We start from the raw sequence: 17,756 nt of genomic DNA, 5'->3' as shown, positions 1-17,756 counted from the left end.
TTTCTGTTGTTTTAATTCAGGTAAGTCAATGCATAAAGGTTTGTAAAATGTGTCTTATTTGTGACACATATACTTCTTGATGATAAATGCAAATATAATCATCATTCAATAAACCCATATAGACCACCAATGATTCTGTACCAGATTCAAAAATTTTCTACTTGTTGGAAAGTTAGTGTTAAAATAACATCATATAACATTATGAAGAAGTGTAAAGATTTTCTCATCTAAATAAATTGCATAGAATTTAAGGATTTGGCCTGCGATTTTATTTATGCAACTACAAAATCACAGTTGTAGGGTAAAAAATCATAACTGATAAATTCAATAGGAAGTCTGGTTTTATTATGAAAGTACGTTGTACTTTATCAAATGTTTCCTCTGTCTCTATCAAGATACAACTATTTTATTCTCAAATTTATTAATATTTTGTCACATTTACTGATTGACATATGAAGAACTATCCCTGCACAATGGACAAATCCCACTTGGTCAAGGTGAGTGGTTTTCCTGATGTGTTTCTGGAGCCCAAAAGCTAGTATTTCATTGAGTGTTTTTGCATATATGTTCTTTGGGAATATTGGTCTTAAGTTCTTTTCATCCATTGTATCTCTTTCTGGTTGTGGAGTCAAAGCGATGTTGGAGTATTAGATGGAGTTTTGGAGGATTTCCAAGTCCTTCAATTGCTTTGAATATTTTGAGAAAAATTGAAATTAGCTATTATTTTGAAGTCTGGTAGAATTCAGGAATAAAGCCATGCCAGAGAGTTCCCAAGATCTGAAAGAGGGAATCCTTTAAAAGGTGTTTGCCTTGGAACTCTCAAGATTGTGAAAAGGGATGCTTAAACTAAGAGAGATAAGAATCTCATTGGCTGAGCTAAAACAAATCCATAAAATAAAAACGGCTTTGTTACATCAAACCTACTTTTGATTATCATAATCATACTGCAATAATTAATCACTGTTGTTTGTGGCCATTTGGGGGATCTTTATTCATGTAGCTGCACTGAGTGACACATATTTGAAATAGTATATGTGTTCTTTCATATGTCATTTTGACAAGCCTTAGGATTAGGAGATCCATAGAATTTACATTTTTAAAAGATTTATTTTACTTATTTGAAAATCTGAGTTACAGAGAGAGACATGGAGAGATAGAGATCTCGTGCATCCACTGTTTCATAGTGGCTTCAGTGGCTGGGCCTAGGCCGGTCTGAAGCTAGGAGACAAGAGCTTATCTTGGTCATTTGCATGGATGCCAGGCACACTATGCTTGGGGTCATTTTCTGCTGCTTTTTCAGGTGCATTTACACGAAGTTAGATCCAAAGTGGTGCAGCTCAAACTGAAACTGGTGTCCGTTTGAGTTGTTGGTGCTGAGGTGGTGACCAGACCCAATAATTTATGTATTATTCATATTTTTATTCTTGACTTTCTGTTTTTACTTATAAGGGAGATTTATATTGAAATAAATCTCATCACTTTCCCCTAAAACATGAGATGAGGTTCATCTGTGAAAATTTAGTGAGTGAGGACAGCTTTCATATTTACAAGTTTCACTATTTGTGATGTGGAAAGCATCCGTTCCTTACACAATACGCTTTAGCACTTCTGTCGATTTCTAAAAGGTTAGATGCCTATGTACAATACCGCGGCCACCCCTGGATGTGTATTAGCCTTTTGACATTTTTCATACACCAAACTACATTGAACACCATGGCTTAAATAGGATTATACTGAAAGAAAAAGGCAACCACAACCTCGAATAGTCTTGCAGCTAGATGTTTAATAAGCAATTTTATCTTCCCATTCTGCTGCCACTCTCATTGGGCAATCTTTCAGGTGATGAATAAAAAGGATTCATTCCTCTCTCCCAAGCCTCCCTAATAATGGACATTTCCTTTCAATTCTAAGGTGATATCGTTTCTTTAGTCATCTCTGATTTATAGAGAACAATGATTATTATATTCAGTAAAAGGTAAAATAGGTTTTAAAACTCAAGAACACGGGAGTAGTCATCTGTAGCTTTTATTTTAATCCTTGATAAATCCACATTGAGGCAATTTGTGCTCAGCATTTGTTTGTCATTTCAGCTGAAGAGCTTTAAACTAGAAACGCAAGTGATAGATGGGTAAAATTTTTACATATTTATAGCTTTCTGATTGGAACTAATTACAGAAGCATATAAATGTGGAATTTATTTTCAAGAGAGCTGGAATCAAATTTATAGTACCATTTACATTCAGTTAACTCCATAAGGAGTATTTCTCCATTTTTAACCTGGAAAAAAATAATTTTTCCTCATCCAAATGTTAAACGGCAGTTTGAATTCCAAATTAAACTTTGGTGTTTGGTTGACATGGGAAACAGTGAGAGCAAATTAATTTTTCTAGCAAGAATGACTAATAAAAATTAATGTTTGCTTGGAAGCTTTGGCATTTACACAATAAGACACTTCAATGTCTTTTATTTTACAGGAGTGTAGAACATACTGGAGTTTTTCACACGGGATCTAGCTTTGCCTTTTTATCCAGTGATTTTGAATGCTTTCCCTTCTATCATTATCAAGCTCTGTTGCTCTTCTTGATTATCTCCAGGGAAAACTGAGTGGCAGTGATTTGTCTCATTTGTGGTTAGACAAATTCCAAAGACAGCACAAAACATTTTTTGATGTCTGATATTTTTAGATTCCAGAGACATCCATTGTAGTAGTCACTACATTATAAGAAAGATGCAGTTCAGGAGCCTGAAGGAACATGCGCTAATACTTAACTTCAGTGAGGAGAAACAAAATCAAGCAAATCACACTTGCAGCTCTAAGTTACTCAGTGTTTGGGTTCTTGTTGTAGTTGCTGCTGCATTGTATTATAATTTAATATCATCTGATTGACTTATAAACATTTAAACATTGGTATTAATGATTGAAATATCGCTGAAAGTACAGAATTCTGCTCAAACTCCAAGTATCTGGATCCATAAAATAACCAATTTCCCACCATTCTAAAGAATGATTTTAGATAGGCAATGTAACTTTCTGTTATTAAGTTAAAGTTCATGAATTATAAATTTTCATTGAAATGAAATCTTCTGTGTATGCTGTACCTACCAAGATAACACATCAAAAATACAATGTATTTCTACATATATGTACTTTATAAAAAAACCTATTGTTGTAACTTTCAAAATGCCACATTTATGTATATGTGTTGCATTGGTTGCTGGTTTTTTGTGGTAAATGCAAAGTAAATAAAGAAAAAAATACAAAAACCTACATTAATTGTCTGGTTTTTAATATTTTTAACCAGCTTTTTACCTTTCTTTCTTATTGTAACAGTGTAAATTCTTGGTTTTTCTAGTAATTTTTTTTTTTAATCTAAACCAAGAAGCTTTTGATTGAGTAGGACAAAAAAGAAAATATGTCAGCTATTTCAACTGGTTGTTCAACATAGAAAAATGTATTTACTTTGGTCACTTACATATGTACTTTCTAACATAACTTGGCTATATTTCCTTGATTTTTCTTAAATCCCCTAAATCCCAATTGTAAACCTCCTGTCTGCCTTTTGTCACACATTATGAAAAAAATGCTTCACCCTGAATATACAATTGGTAGCCTCCACATTTACTTTTTTTTCCTACCTGATTCAATCACCTTATCCAAGGTGAATCATTTTCATGTTCACTGTACTCCATCTGTTTCTACCTTCTGTGTCCATTCTGTAATCCATCTGCTGCTGCCCGGTCTTCTTCATGCATGTGTCTCATCTTCAATATAGCTGGCTAAGCATTCAAACATGATTCACACTGCAGCAAAACCTGATGAGAGATTAGGAGATTAAAGTCTTCCACATACTCATTCTTGGAACGAATGGGTCAATTATTTAATAAACAGGTGCATCAAGTATCTTTTGGAAATTATTTGTCTTCATTTTTCTAAGATTTAATTATGAAATATCTTCACTCTTAACTTAGCCCACTATATGAGCTAAATTTATGTTAATAAGCAGTTTCTCCATTCTTTTTTTTTCTTTAATTCCCAGTTAAAACATAGTTTAGAAGAAGTGAGAAACTAGAATTCAGAACTTCCTCGTGAACTGGAAAGTATGTGTTAATTTACCTTGGGCAATAACAGTTTGGGGATAATTATTATAGCAAAATATACACGAAAAGCATTGGTGAGCATTTATAATAACTATGGGATTGAAAGAAATTAAGTTGATTAAAAAGAATTATGCCTTAATCAGCAAATCAGAGAAGAATAGAGGAGAAAGTAACAAGAAATGTCACTATGTGCTCAATTAATAAAGAATCTGGTGCCAAGACACTGCGTCTAAAATTGTGTGTGTGTCCTGTATGTATTGTCAGCAGCTATGGTATTGGTTTTTACTTGTGTGACTGTACTTTGTTTTTCTTTGATCTGAAACAAAACAGTCTTGATACTGATGCTTCTCTACCTTATCAATGCTTGTGATCCAGTCTTCGGTGCTAACTAAACACAAACATACTTACAAGAGTTTGGAATAACAGATTCCAAATAAGAGTTAGATCAAGAAATCTATAGTATTGTGGAGTGATTATAATTAAAATAGTCTAGTATTCATTTTATGAGCAAACAGGATGGAGGAGTTCCAAGACTTTAATCGTAAAGCAATGTCAATGAAGAAATATATTTTTTGCCTGATTCAATTAGTACATATGGTTTGCGTGTAATTCACCTGTCAGACTGTAGTCCATAAGTAGGTACTGTTATCTCTACTAGTAAACTTAAAAGATAAATTCTCAGATGGAATTAGTGGGTGAAATGGTAATTGTCTGCAGTGTTGGCAGTCAACTTGCCAGATGGCTTGCACATTTGTCTCCAGAGAAGTAGCTGGTGCATCAGTCAAGCACTGATTGAAAATGTGATTTTGCCATTATTTTACCAAAAAAATGTGTCCTTGAGTTGTTGGAATTTGGGCCTATATAAGGGAAGCAATATTTGAATATTTTTATATAAGTAGAAGATTTTTTAAAAACAACCAGAAGTATTCAGAAATGCAAAATGGTTCAGCTTTAGGAAATTCCATTGCAATCTGCCTAGTTAAGGAGAACAGAACCTTATTAATTTTAAGAAAAATTAAAAGTATATTATTATGCAGAATTTCCAAGATTATCCTATGTCAAATATGAACTGAATTGAAAAGTATATTATTATGCAGAATTTCCAAGATTATCCTATGTCAAATATGAACTGAAGGAAATTACTTTCAGATATTAGAAACTATTTCTATTAAAACCAGGAAATAGATGAAATGATTATTACCATCATACTCAATATTCTATGGAAGCTATAACAAATGACATAACATGATCTCACTACAGAAAAATGCCAGGAAAAAGAGGCTGAATCATGAAGTCACACAAATGAAATCCCAAGAATTGTACGTTAAAATAATTGCATCAATGTAGAAGACATAATAAATATATTTTTCCTTGGTAATCAGGGCATAGAAATGAAAATGTAGAAAATACATAAAAATAAAGAGGTGTAATTTTTAGGAATGCTTTTACCAGTAACATTATAGAATTAATTAGTATCAAAACAATCTTTAGATTAGGAAAATGATATTAAAAGAAGTAAAATACAATATTCTTAGATAATGTTCAAGTGTTAGTTCTGCTAGGATGAAAGTAAGAATTTAGAGCAATTTTAATTAGATTCCAGAGAATTTTTTGAGGGACTTACAGAAAAATGTTAAATATTCAATGATATATACCTAATATTTTCCCAAAAATGTAAGAAAAAGAGGTGCTGGGATGTGCAGATTTACTTATTATTGTTAGAAATAGAGTAGTCACTGTGAGAGAAATCAGTGGGGTGTTGTCCTTAAAACTCTCTCTCTCTCTGTCTCTGTCTCTCTCTCTCTCTATCTCTACCTAACTATCTCTTTGAGTCTTCTATTTCTCTTCAACTGACAGTCATTTGATAGTACTCAGTAAATTCGCATGTGGTGATTTCTACCATCCCTTTTAATTCCTAAAACATCTTAACCTTCTTGATTGAATAGAAGATTGGGGAAGAATGGTAGATAAGGAACGATGTCCATTTCCTAAGTGACTAAATACAGAAGCATTACTGCTGATTTATATTCATGTTCTATCCACGAAAAGTAGTCACGGATACAGAGGCACTGGAAAGCACAGTTCTGGTTAGAGATTTAACACACACATAATATATCAAGAATTATTAATAGAAGTTACACTGTTTGCCATTTCCTTTTTAGTACACTAAATGGTAAGTTGGTTAAGTTTCCATATTACACAAAGTTCTTTTATCAGCAAAATGAAAAATGTTCAATTTTGCCTTAATACAAATTAAATTACTATCTTGGTTCCAGGTGAACAGAAATAATTATTGATATCTATTTGACTTTTGTCTGCATCGGACTCTTTTTCGTCAAAATTAAACCTGGAAATGAAAGCTTTGCTCTCAAGGGTTTATTTTTCCTCTTAAAATAAATGACATGAATTACTTCTCCTTTGCAGAATTATCTTTCCCCAAGTGTTGCTGATGGCTTCTTTTTAAAAATGCTTTGCATTAGCAAGTGTCATCCAGATGAAAAGCCCATTTGTATTTGACATTAATTTTACACTCAGTGCATAATACTCGACCTTGTCATTAGGTCAACGATAAACTGCCACTATTGAAGTGTATTTTTTTCTGCTGCACTGCTATTTGTTCTTCTCTTTTTAAATATATATATATTTATATTCTGAAGTATGTAGTTGTCCTCTGCTGTCATTCTGTCCCTTTTTTAAAATATTATTTATTTATTTATTTTCATTTATCTGAAAGGCAGAGAGAGAGACACACACAGAGAAGCAGAGAGAGAGAGAGATTTTCTCTCTGCTGGTTCATATGTCTGCAACCATAAGGGCTGAGCCAGGACAAAGCCAGAAGCCTGGACATCTTGTATGCATCCCACAGGATGCTAGCAAACCAGCTACTGAGCCAATTACGGTTGCAATTAAAAGAACAACTGTAACTGAAAGAGGAGCCGGGAATGGAGCCCATGCGCTCTAATCTGAGATGTGGGCATGTCAAGTGACATCTTAACTGTTTTCCAATACTCATTTTTTGATCCTTCTTTTATAATGTTCTTTAATCATTAGGGTCATTACTAAAACAGTATTCATTCTCCCATTCTTTCTTTTTATTAAGTGTGGATGTATGATTTATACTTTACAAATTTATTTTATTGTTATGATTTATGATTTTAAACACATTGATAGGTCACTTACTATGTAAACATTATATACATGCACATGTGTATTATTTTTCTTGAAGATAGGAATATTTGCACCACAAAATTTAGGATTCATGACAATCACAACTTCAGTTAAATGAGAGTACATTGTCCTTAATATAGTATAATCCAAGGAAGCAAAAATTTTACTATTTTTCAAATAATGTCACATTCACACAAATTCCTACTCCTCTTATTTCTTATTAACATCCATCACAACAACAGTTCTCTAATCAAAACTTCATTTGATATATATGAAGGTTCATACTGAGGAAAGTTCTGGCAAGCTGGTAAGTGACATTGTGTATCATAGGTCTCATTTTGTAACCTGCCATTCAGCTATGCTTTCTATACTGCCACATGCTATGAATACCATTTTCCAATTACTCCTTTTAAACGCACCTCCATATGAATAAATGTTTTCTTTTGGTCTATGCAAATATGCTGTTGAACAACCTTGAAAATCAAAGGTCATTTTGGCAACACTTGTATCTCTAAAATTTGGATGTCAGTTAATAAATATTTACCAAAACCACTAGAAAAAATTTCCTGCAACTAATCTAATAATTCAACAGTAAATTGAGATACTTATTTGAAAATAACATTGTTGCCGAAATACTGATGCAATCACATTTCCTGTATTCAAATAAATAATTATTTAAATGAGGCTTTAAAAAATCAGGTAAGTCATAAATGCAAAATAATAATATCATGGTTATCATTAGTGTTGGAGGGCATTTATGGATAGATTGCAGAGATTTGGGCCAAAAAATAAAAAGTATTAGATATGTAAGATATATAAATCTAGATTTTAACGTATAATTGCAGGAATTTAGCCAGCAGGATTATATTAGAATAGGTATTTTTGTTGAATACGTATTTTTAAAAAATATTTTAATTCTTACTAATCACGAAAAACATTACAAGAGGTGAAATGTGAATGTACTTCACTATGGTAACCATTTTAGTTTTCAGGTACACCTGTAGCCTAATGTTGAAAATCTCAGATATAAAATACGGTTTATATTTTAAAAATACACTGACACTTAGTGATAAATATAATCTTTATGTAACACAAAAATCTGGATTATTTTCAGTTCTGTTTAAGACATAGATAGTCCTCAAACAATGAGAGGGTTACAGCCTAAGAAATGTGCCCTAAATATATGGTAAGTGGAAAATACATTTAACCCAACTAATCCACAGAAGTTTAAGTTTAGCAACACCCACTGTATAGTGTCACTTGTTCACCATGTTGATTGTGATGAACTGGAATTTCAAGAAATGACTGTATCACAGTTCACTAGCCTACTGAAGTAACAGAACTGAAAATCTGATGCATATGTCCTACTGAGTGTGCATCCATTTTATACCATCATTAGTAGAAAAAAAAAGTCCCAGAATTGTAACTGGAAAACATGTGCATATTGCTGTTGTTGTTGTTTCTCATCATCTATTGGTATAGTTGATAACCATCTAACTGTACAATTGGTGCATTTATTGGCCCTACTTTAACAATCCAGTAGAAACTTCTTTGAGAGGCATTCTTTCTTTGCAAGAGAGAAGTACTAAGCATTACACAAGCATTTAAAACAAAGGGAGAAAGGGATAAGAGAGGAAGACACAGAGATGGAAATACTGTGTTTATTTGAATTTTGGAACAAACCTTACTTCAGGAAAACATTGTAAGGACAATTCTAAGAATTTGTAGTTACAACTACAAATGAATTCCCAAATAGACTCTATATGTTGCTATCCAATTTGGGAAATAAATAATCAAAGTATCCATTTATACATTTTCTTTGAAAAGAACTTCTGACTTGGTATTTTTACTTCTTTATGTGAGAAATAGAAATCAATCAAAGCCTAAACCATAGTTTTCAATTATTTTATCTAACTACTATTAATAATTAAAACTCATTTTCTCTGTAATTGTAGACTTATTTTCTCTGAATTGCAGTGACAAAGATAGGGGGAGATAGAGATTTTCCATGTGCTGGTTCACTCTCCAAAATTACTACAGCAGATGAGGCAGGGCCAGGCTGCAGCCATAAGCCAGGAACTCCATCTCAGTCTTCTACATGTGTTGCAGAACTTAATTACCTATACTCTGCTCCATTTCTGAGATAGTACATTACTCTTCTTTTCTCAAAAACTATCAATTAATCATGATCCAAAAGACTGGCTTGTGCACCTCTTTCAATAGACAGGGAGTGATAAACTTGACCAGAACTGTGCTCTGAGTTTGTTGGCTGGGCTGAGGTAACACTTAAATTCAAAAAATGAAAACCATGGGGCCAGCTCAGTGGTGTAACAGCCTAATTCTTTGCCTGTAGCACTAGCATCCCTTGGGGTGTTGGTATGTATCCTGGCTGTTCCATTTCTGATTCAGCTCCCTGATAAAGGCTTGGGAAAACAGCAGAGGATAGCCCAAAGACTCAGGCCCATGTTTCCACATGGGAGATCCTGAGGAATCTCCAGGTTCCCAGCTTTGGGCCAGCACAGCTCTGGCTGTGTCAGCCACATGAGAAGTACACCAGTAAAAGGAATATCATCTCTCTTCCTCTCTCTGTCTCAGTAATTCCTTCACATAAAATAAATGCAATATTTTCAAGTAAATTAAAGCTGAAGCAAATGGCTAAAGCAAAATGAATTTCTTTTGTGATTAGTTGGTTAAGACAAGGGCTCAATCTTATTCTAAAGATGTCAGTATAAGCACTACCTAAAAAAGACTTGTCCATTTAATAACTCACTCAAAAATATACCCAATTGTAAAGATTGTCTTGACACAGGTTAACTTAATCTAATCTTTTTTGTTTAAAAACAAATTTTATTGCTTCAATTAAGTACCTCTTGTCAATGTTTCTTAACTTATTGCTTGCTATGTAATATTTAAAAATCTATGTAAAGACCAATGCAATCAAGGCTTTCTTTTGTTTTCTTATTCATATGATCACTCTATATATAAACTGTTAAGCTTATGCAACATAAATAAAAATTTTTGTTTGGCAGGAGAAATGAATTAAGATTCATTTATTTTCCTCTGTGGATATCTGAATGATTGCGAAACTATCCATTCTTCAAACAATTTATTGTGGGGCCTTTGTTAAAAAATGGTTGAAGATTAATGTGTAGCTTTTAATTGAACTCTGGATCTTGTCTCATTGGACCAATTATCTGTCCTTGATACAATATTTCATTGCTTGAATGAGCTCAACTGAGTATTTATAGAAAGTGGTAGACACAAAGTGGAATGGGAAGGATTCTAAGTAGCACCAGTGAGACTGACTTAATCATGAGGCCACAAAGCTCACATTTGCCTGTTTTAACTGTAATTCCCTAGTAGCAATGCATGCTGAGCATGTTTGCATATACTTAATTTTTCTTCAGCATACATTCTTGGTAAAATGCCTTTTCAACTTTTACTTACTTTTCTTCATTTTTTGAAATGCATTTAAAATTCACTTATCTGTCATTTCAGGCCTCCTACGCTGTTCCATGTGCATATGAAAATAATGCATATTCTGTAAATGTTATGTGAAATGTTTCATAAACAGATTAGTTCAACTCCAATGTAATTACCCAGGAAGATCTTCTGATGATAGTATGATTTTGAAGGTTCCAACTATGAATGCATTTGAAGCTATTTCTCCTTTTAGTTCTTACTATTTGCTGTAAATATCTGCATGCCTTGTGGTTTACACACACACAAACATACACACACAATGTATATATATGTATGTATATATATATATAATACTTTTGTAAGTATTATATATGTTATATATATAATACTTTTGTATATATTCTTGAAGGATATATCATTTTATGAATATATACATCTTTCTTCTGCATATATTTAGTTTTTGATTTAAAGTCTGTATTTTCTAATAAGAGTATCACTAATCCTGCTCATTTTTCTCCCCTTCTGATTAGCTTAACTTTCTCTACCCAGTATTTCACTTTCAGTTTATATGCATATTTACTTGTTAAGTAAATTTCTTGTAGGCAACATATAGTCTCATCTTTTTTCTTAATCCATTCAGCTACATTACAACCATGGTCTGGTGAATGTAATCCATTTACATTCAAGATTAGTAATGATAGATAATAGCTAACACCTGTCATTTTGTTCCTTGGTTATTGATTATACCTGTCATTGAATTTGGCAATGTGTGGTGTTTTCATGATGTTTACTTATTACAAATGACTGTCTTCAGACTTTCTTGTAAAGCTGTTTTTATCATGGGTTATAATTCTTGGTTCTTGCTTATATGAGTAATACCTTATTTTTCTTTTTTAAAATTTTACCTCTTTTTATTATTGTAACTTTATGATACAGTTTGATAGGTCCTGATATTTCCTTTATCTCCTCCCCAATTCCCCCCTCCCTTCTCATGAGTTCCTCTATAACATTGCAATAGTATAGTTCTTCATACATAATCATATGTCCATCATTGTGGGCACAGACAATGACAGAGAGTTCAGCATCCTATTGTCAAGATATAGTAAACAGTTTCATTGGGAGTCCATCTTTGTCTGAAAATAGATGCATATTGCATTGTATCCTCAGTTCTGGATATGACAGTCTCCACTACAGTTACTATATATTCCATTAAATCAAAAGCCATGATACATAATCAACAGCAGGAAGAAAAATATAAATTTACAATTCCATGAAGTTAAATAACATGCTACTAGGTATGATATTCTCCATTACACAGTTACTGTACATCTCCTTAAATGAAAAGTCACAAAACAAAATTAACAACAGGGAGAAAAAAAGAAATTAACAATACCATGAAATGAAATAACATGCTACTGAATGACTAACGTGTCTCTGAAAAATGAAAAAGAAAATCAAGAACCCTCTTGAAGAAAATGATTCTACTGTATGATCAGATTCAGTGAAGAATTTAATGAAAAGAAAGTGTTTTGAAGAGATGAAACTACCAGAAAAAATCAAAATCCATGAGATACAGTTTCTGCTGATCGTTCTCCTGCTGATCTCCTACAGGCAACAAATAGATGGGTTCTGTTTTTTAATCCAATCTACTAATACATGATGTTTGATTGATGACTTTAATCCATTTAGTGAATGTGACTCTCACACTCAATGTGCAGAATTCCTACAACTGAAAGAGGCAGACGTCTACTTTGCTTTACAATTTGCCCTGTCTCTGGCTCTGGTGGTTTCCGATAGCAGTGCAGTTGCCTGGTATCCTTCGAATAAGAACAGAGTTCCACAGCAAATTGAGTCTGGCACTTTGCTGTAGACTGGGACAGGAAAGGAAACTGTGGGTTTCCTGTTAAGAGCAGAGTCCTAGTTAAGTCCTCTGGCTGACCTTAACATCAGTAAAGTTGCCAATGACCAGCTGCCACAGCAGTATCTTTCTACCTTGTCTTGACAAATGGCATATCCTAACCAGGCCCTCGAAGCATAAATGCATGAGTAGGCTTGGGCACAACTGGCAGCGGTGACTAATCGGCCCTCTCTCTTCACTGTGCCAGTTTGTTGGGCTCTATCACTTCTCCACAGAAATTTTTCCTCTGTCTCATGAGCACATGGCCCTTCCTTAATGTTTCTTGTGTTTTCCGTGGCTTCTAATTCTCCAGCCATTTGGTATCTTATTTATTTTTATATCGCATTTAAAATTTTTCTGTCATTAATGTTACCTGCAGACAAGTAGTTTTACTTACTTTCCAATAAGTATATATTTTCTTATTCTTTTTTTGCCCCTAGTTCACTAAGGTTCAGCCTGATATTGAACAGCAGTAGGGAGAAAGGCAAGATGCCTTCTGCCCAATCTTAAAGTGAATGGATACAGATTATCAATAATAACTATAATATTAGATGCAGTATGGTTAAATTTTGTTTGCCAATTTTTGAGTTACCATCTACTCTTACTTTTCAAAAATAATTAGGTATTTATTTGGAAATCCGAGGACAGAAAGAGACAGAGACAAAAAAAAAAGAAACTTCGTCGGCTGGTACAGTCCCTGCATGGACAAAATGCCAGGATTTGCCTTTTTTCTGGTCTCCCTGTTGGACTCAGGTACTCAAAATCTTGGATGATCTTCTATTTCATTCCCAGAACATTAGTACTGGCTGGATTAAAAGTTAATCGGCCCAGACAAAAATAGGTACCCGTATGGGATGCTAGTGTCACAGGGTGCAACTTAACCCATTATGTATCAGCCCTTACCTTTTACTTTCTTAGGTGTTTTTATTACTAATAGCTATTAGATTTTATACGATTATCTGTATTATTTCAATTAGCAACAATTAGAACAAAAATTTAATGTCATGCAATCTGATAGTGAAGTAATGGTGGTAAGCAGCAGCAACGATTTCCTCAGCACTGTCTTTCTAATAAGTGCTCACAAATTGCTTCAAACAGAGAATTTCTAAGGATACTTCCTTCAAATTTATTCTATAGATCAATATGTCACCCTGACACATTTATTTTCAGTCAGATACAGAGTGAGAAAAGGATATATTGCAATATGATTTACATGGTTAGAAATGACCCATTTTAAAATTGTAAAATAAATATAAACCACATTTCTATAGATCTGAATATATACTGTCACTTGAATATAGAACTCTTGACTACAGAACCAACATTTAATATTATTGAAGCAATTTGGTTGCAAAGAAAATTGTAAATTCCATTACTTTCATCAAAATTAAATTCCATGCTTTTATCATTAGAAAAATATCAGGTTCAGAAAAAAAAAGTCTTTCTCATCAACTATTTTAAAATACATTTACATTCTTAGACTTGACAGTGGTTGGTGAAGCAAGTAAAAATAAAAATCTAATGCTTATAATTAATGATCATTCCCTTAACAGTTTTTATCCATATACTTCTTTTCCTGTTTGAACTAATGAATGAATGCAGATGGTCAAATGATACAATATTTATTTAACTAATTCATCCCCTTCAAGATTAATATTGATCATTATGTTCCTCAAAAATTATTTTGTATCCTAATAACATCATCTGACATGGTGTCACCTATATATATGTAAATGAATACATACCATATACAATATATATGTATGTAAACAGTGATTGATAAAATATTTTAAGGCATACTTGATTCATATGCAAGGAGGAGTAACAGAAATTTCAACGGTAGCAGAGGACAAGAGAGCTATAATCTGCAGAGGTGGGCTATGCGACTTATCTTCATGATAGAATTAACTATATAATATTTTCCTCCTATTAATATTTCACATAAAGTTTAAAATAAAGCTTGATTTGAGCTCACATACACCACAGTATTGGTGCTACTTATAATACCAGCATGTCATAATGCACATCTATAATTGCTTTTTCAAATACATTGCAAAAATAGAAGTCAAAACCCTTTTGTAAAAGATAGTTCTTAATGCAGTATTTGGTGAGTCATTTCACACATATGAATTTACAGTGAGTCAAAGAACACCTCTAGGAAACCTATGAACAGAAAGTCACAATTTTAGTTTATTTAATGCAGAACTGACAGTGAAACAATTTCCACTGAATCATGGTGAATTGGTAACTTGGTTATTTTCCATAATTTATATGTATTAAATTAATGAGTATCATATATGACAGCTTGTAAACAACTGGGAAGCACTGAAACAATTTGGAGATGATGATGTTATAGGCATGATGATTATATAAACAGGGATTCAACAATGTCAGAACAGTAAACTATTTTAGAAAATTAAAATGTAATTCATGAAAGCAATAAGACTTCTGATATCAAATATGATAGTGGCTTTTAAACGTTGTAGACAACTTCATTATATTAGTGTGTATTGACATTTTCCATAATTAAAAAAGTAAACATAACTGTATTTGGAGGGATAATTTAATAAGGATTCATCTTGAGTGAGCAGGCTCATTTGGTAGAATATGAAGAATTGCAAACAGCCTTTTGTGATGATCATTATGCAGAAAACAGAATCACAGGTAGAATTTCATGAGTTCTGCTATGTGAAAAAGTTAAATGCCATGAGACAAGGAGTGACAAATTCCCCTTTCATCTTTTATCTTTGGCTGACTGGAATATCTGAGATAGTGGTTACCTTTTTTTTTTTTTTTTAATGAAGTACAGGGCCCAGCATGGTAACCTAGTGGCCAAAGTCCTCTTCTTGCAGGCACCAGGATCCTATCTGGGTGCTGTTTCACGTATCCACTGTTCCACCTCCCTTCTGGCTCCCTGCTTGTGGCCTGGGAAAGCAGTCAAGGACAGTCCCAAACGTAAGGATTTTGTGCATGCATGGGAGACCTGCAAAAAGCTCCAGGCACCTGGCTTTGGATTGGCTCAAGTTCCAGCCCTTGTGGCCCCTTGGGGTGTGAACCAGTAGATGAAAGATCTTTCTTTTTGTCTTTACTTCTCTCTGTACATCTAACTCTCCAAGAAAAATATAATAAATCTTAAAAAAAATTAAAGTACAGCCTTCCATCGGTGTCTTGTACTGGATTCTTAGAGGATGGAAGATGAGGATGGAGAATTTGGAAACATGAGCGTACAGCATAAATTACAGGGCTTGGCGGCGTGGCCTAGCGGCTAAAGTCCTCGCCTTGAACGCACCAGGATCCCATATGGGTGCCGATTCTAATCCCGGCAGCTCTACTTCCCATCCAGCTCCCTGCTTGTGGTCTGGGAAAGCAGTTGAGGACAGCCCAAAGCTTTGGGACGCTGCACCCTTGTGGGAGACCTGGAAGAAGTTCCTGGCTCCTGGCTTCGGATTGGCACAGCACCGGCTGTTGTGCTCACTTGGGGAGTGAATCATCGGATGGAAGAACTTACTCTCTATATCTCATCATCTCTGTATATTTGACTTTGTAATGAAAATAAATAAATCTTAAAAAAATAACAAACTACAAAGGAGAAATGATTCAGACTAAGAGTATTTGGGAGGGAACATATTAACAATTCTGGATAGTTTCATTAGGATTTGTTTTACTTGTTGTAAAGGCAGATTTATGGGGAAGGGTGAAAGAGAAGGAGAGCTCTTCCATCTTTTGGCTCACTGACCAAAAGGCCACAACGGCTGGCACTGAGCCAGGTCAAGGCTGGGAGCCAGGAACTTCCAGGTATCTCACATGGGTGCCGGGTCACAGCCTTTGGACCACCTTCTGCTGCTTTCGCGTGTGCATTAGCAGAGAGCAGATCGGAAACGGAACAGCCAGGATCAGTGCCTGGATAGGATGCCGCTGCTGCAGGAGGCAGCTTGACCCACGCATTTCTCCTCATATGTGTTCTCCTCATGTAAACTTTCTCATTTGATAATGACCTACTTGCCTTCTCCAATTTTAACTTTTTTTGCATGTCGTGGTGATGGCTAGTGTGTGTAGTAGGCGCTTTGTCAATTCAAACAGAAAAATTGTAAGAAACGGTCTGAAAATAATTTGAGTACTTCTTAGGCTTCTTCCTTTGTATTTCTGACATGTTCGGTATAGATTTACCATCCTGAAACTTTAATCCACTTAATCTATCAAATTTGTTGTGAAACTGATACTGTTTAGTAATTTTGATCAAGTTTTTGACATTACATTTACCCCTACATGATATCAATTTTCACCTTAAAACATACATATTGAATGGATGAACGACGAAAATACATGTAATGGGTGACACTGTTTTGGAGCAGATATTCAGTTAATAATTATCTTTGCTTTTTGAATCAAAACTTTCATATTTTTAATACAATTATTTTTGTGGCATATTCTAAGGGACAATGCTTCAAGACTAAGAATAAACAGTGCATTGTTGTGATAAATTTAGGGCTTTTCATGCCTTCTTTTCAGTTAACAAGATAATACTTATATCACATGTCAGCTCTTTATGCCCAGAATGTGCAGACTTAACTTTTCCAAGTGTTATACGTTGGCAGGAAAATGAAGGAAACTATCACAAACACTTGTGTAATTTTGGCTTCTGTTATCAGAAGGGAGTTTCAGAAATATTCACTTATCTGAAGATCCAAATTTCTGATTGATGAGTTAATAATATATCAAGTTAAAAATATTTTTCATCTTAATTCTCATAATTCTCTGTTAATCTGTCTTGTTTGTCATTATAATTAGGAGAACTGAAGACATTTCCCTGAAGAACTATAGGAGAGAAACAGAATTTCCACATTCTTCCTGGGATGTGAAATCTATTTGTATACCATTATATTTTACTGTTTGGGAGACACTGTGGTATCCAGAAAACAGTTTATAATAGCGAGGTTAATTATACAAAGGTCATATTCCTGTAAAATTTTCATTATGTCAAAAGTTGAAACCAATTGCATCAATATGAAAGAAGTATCCAATAACAGTTCTGGACTTTGATTGCTAATTTGTCAATCACAGTTGAATGAATCAAAATTTCAATCACTTCATTTTTAAGCAGTTGATGAGTAGTTTGGCATTATGCTTGTAGGACTTATTTGAGAAGTGCTGCTGATTGCTTAAAGCCTGG

At 33.8% G+C, this 17,756-nt stretch overlaps 1 long non-coding RNA gene across 1 annotated transcript in view; it reads right to left on the bottom strand.

The window, feature by feature from the left end:
• Positions 1-17,756, bottom strand: part of LOC121163621 — a 67,064-nt gene that overhangs the window by 25,831 nt on the left and 23,477 nt on the right. The window contains exon 2 of the long non-coding RNA XR_005884919.1: positions 3,637-3,813. This is a non-coding gene — a long non-coding RNA (uncharacterized LOC121163621). The remainder of the gene's footprint in view (positions 1-3,636; positions 3,814-17,756) is intronic.

This window comes from Ochotona curzoniae, unplaced genomic scaffold (assembly GCF_017591425.1).
Source record: "Ochotona curzoniae isolate NIBS_2020 unplaced genomic scaffold, NIBS_Ocur_1.0 contig_64, whole genome shotgun sequence".
NCBI classification, from domain to species: Eukaryota; Metazoa; Chordata; class Mammalia; order Lagomorpha; family Ochotonidae; genus Ochotona; species Ochotona curzoniae.
This window is presented reverse-complemented; position numbering and strand designations above follow the sequence as displayed.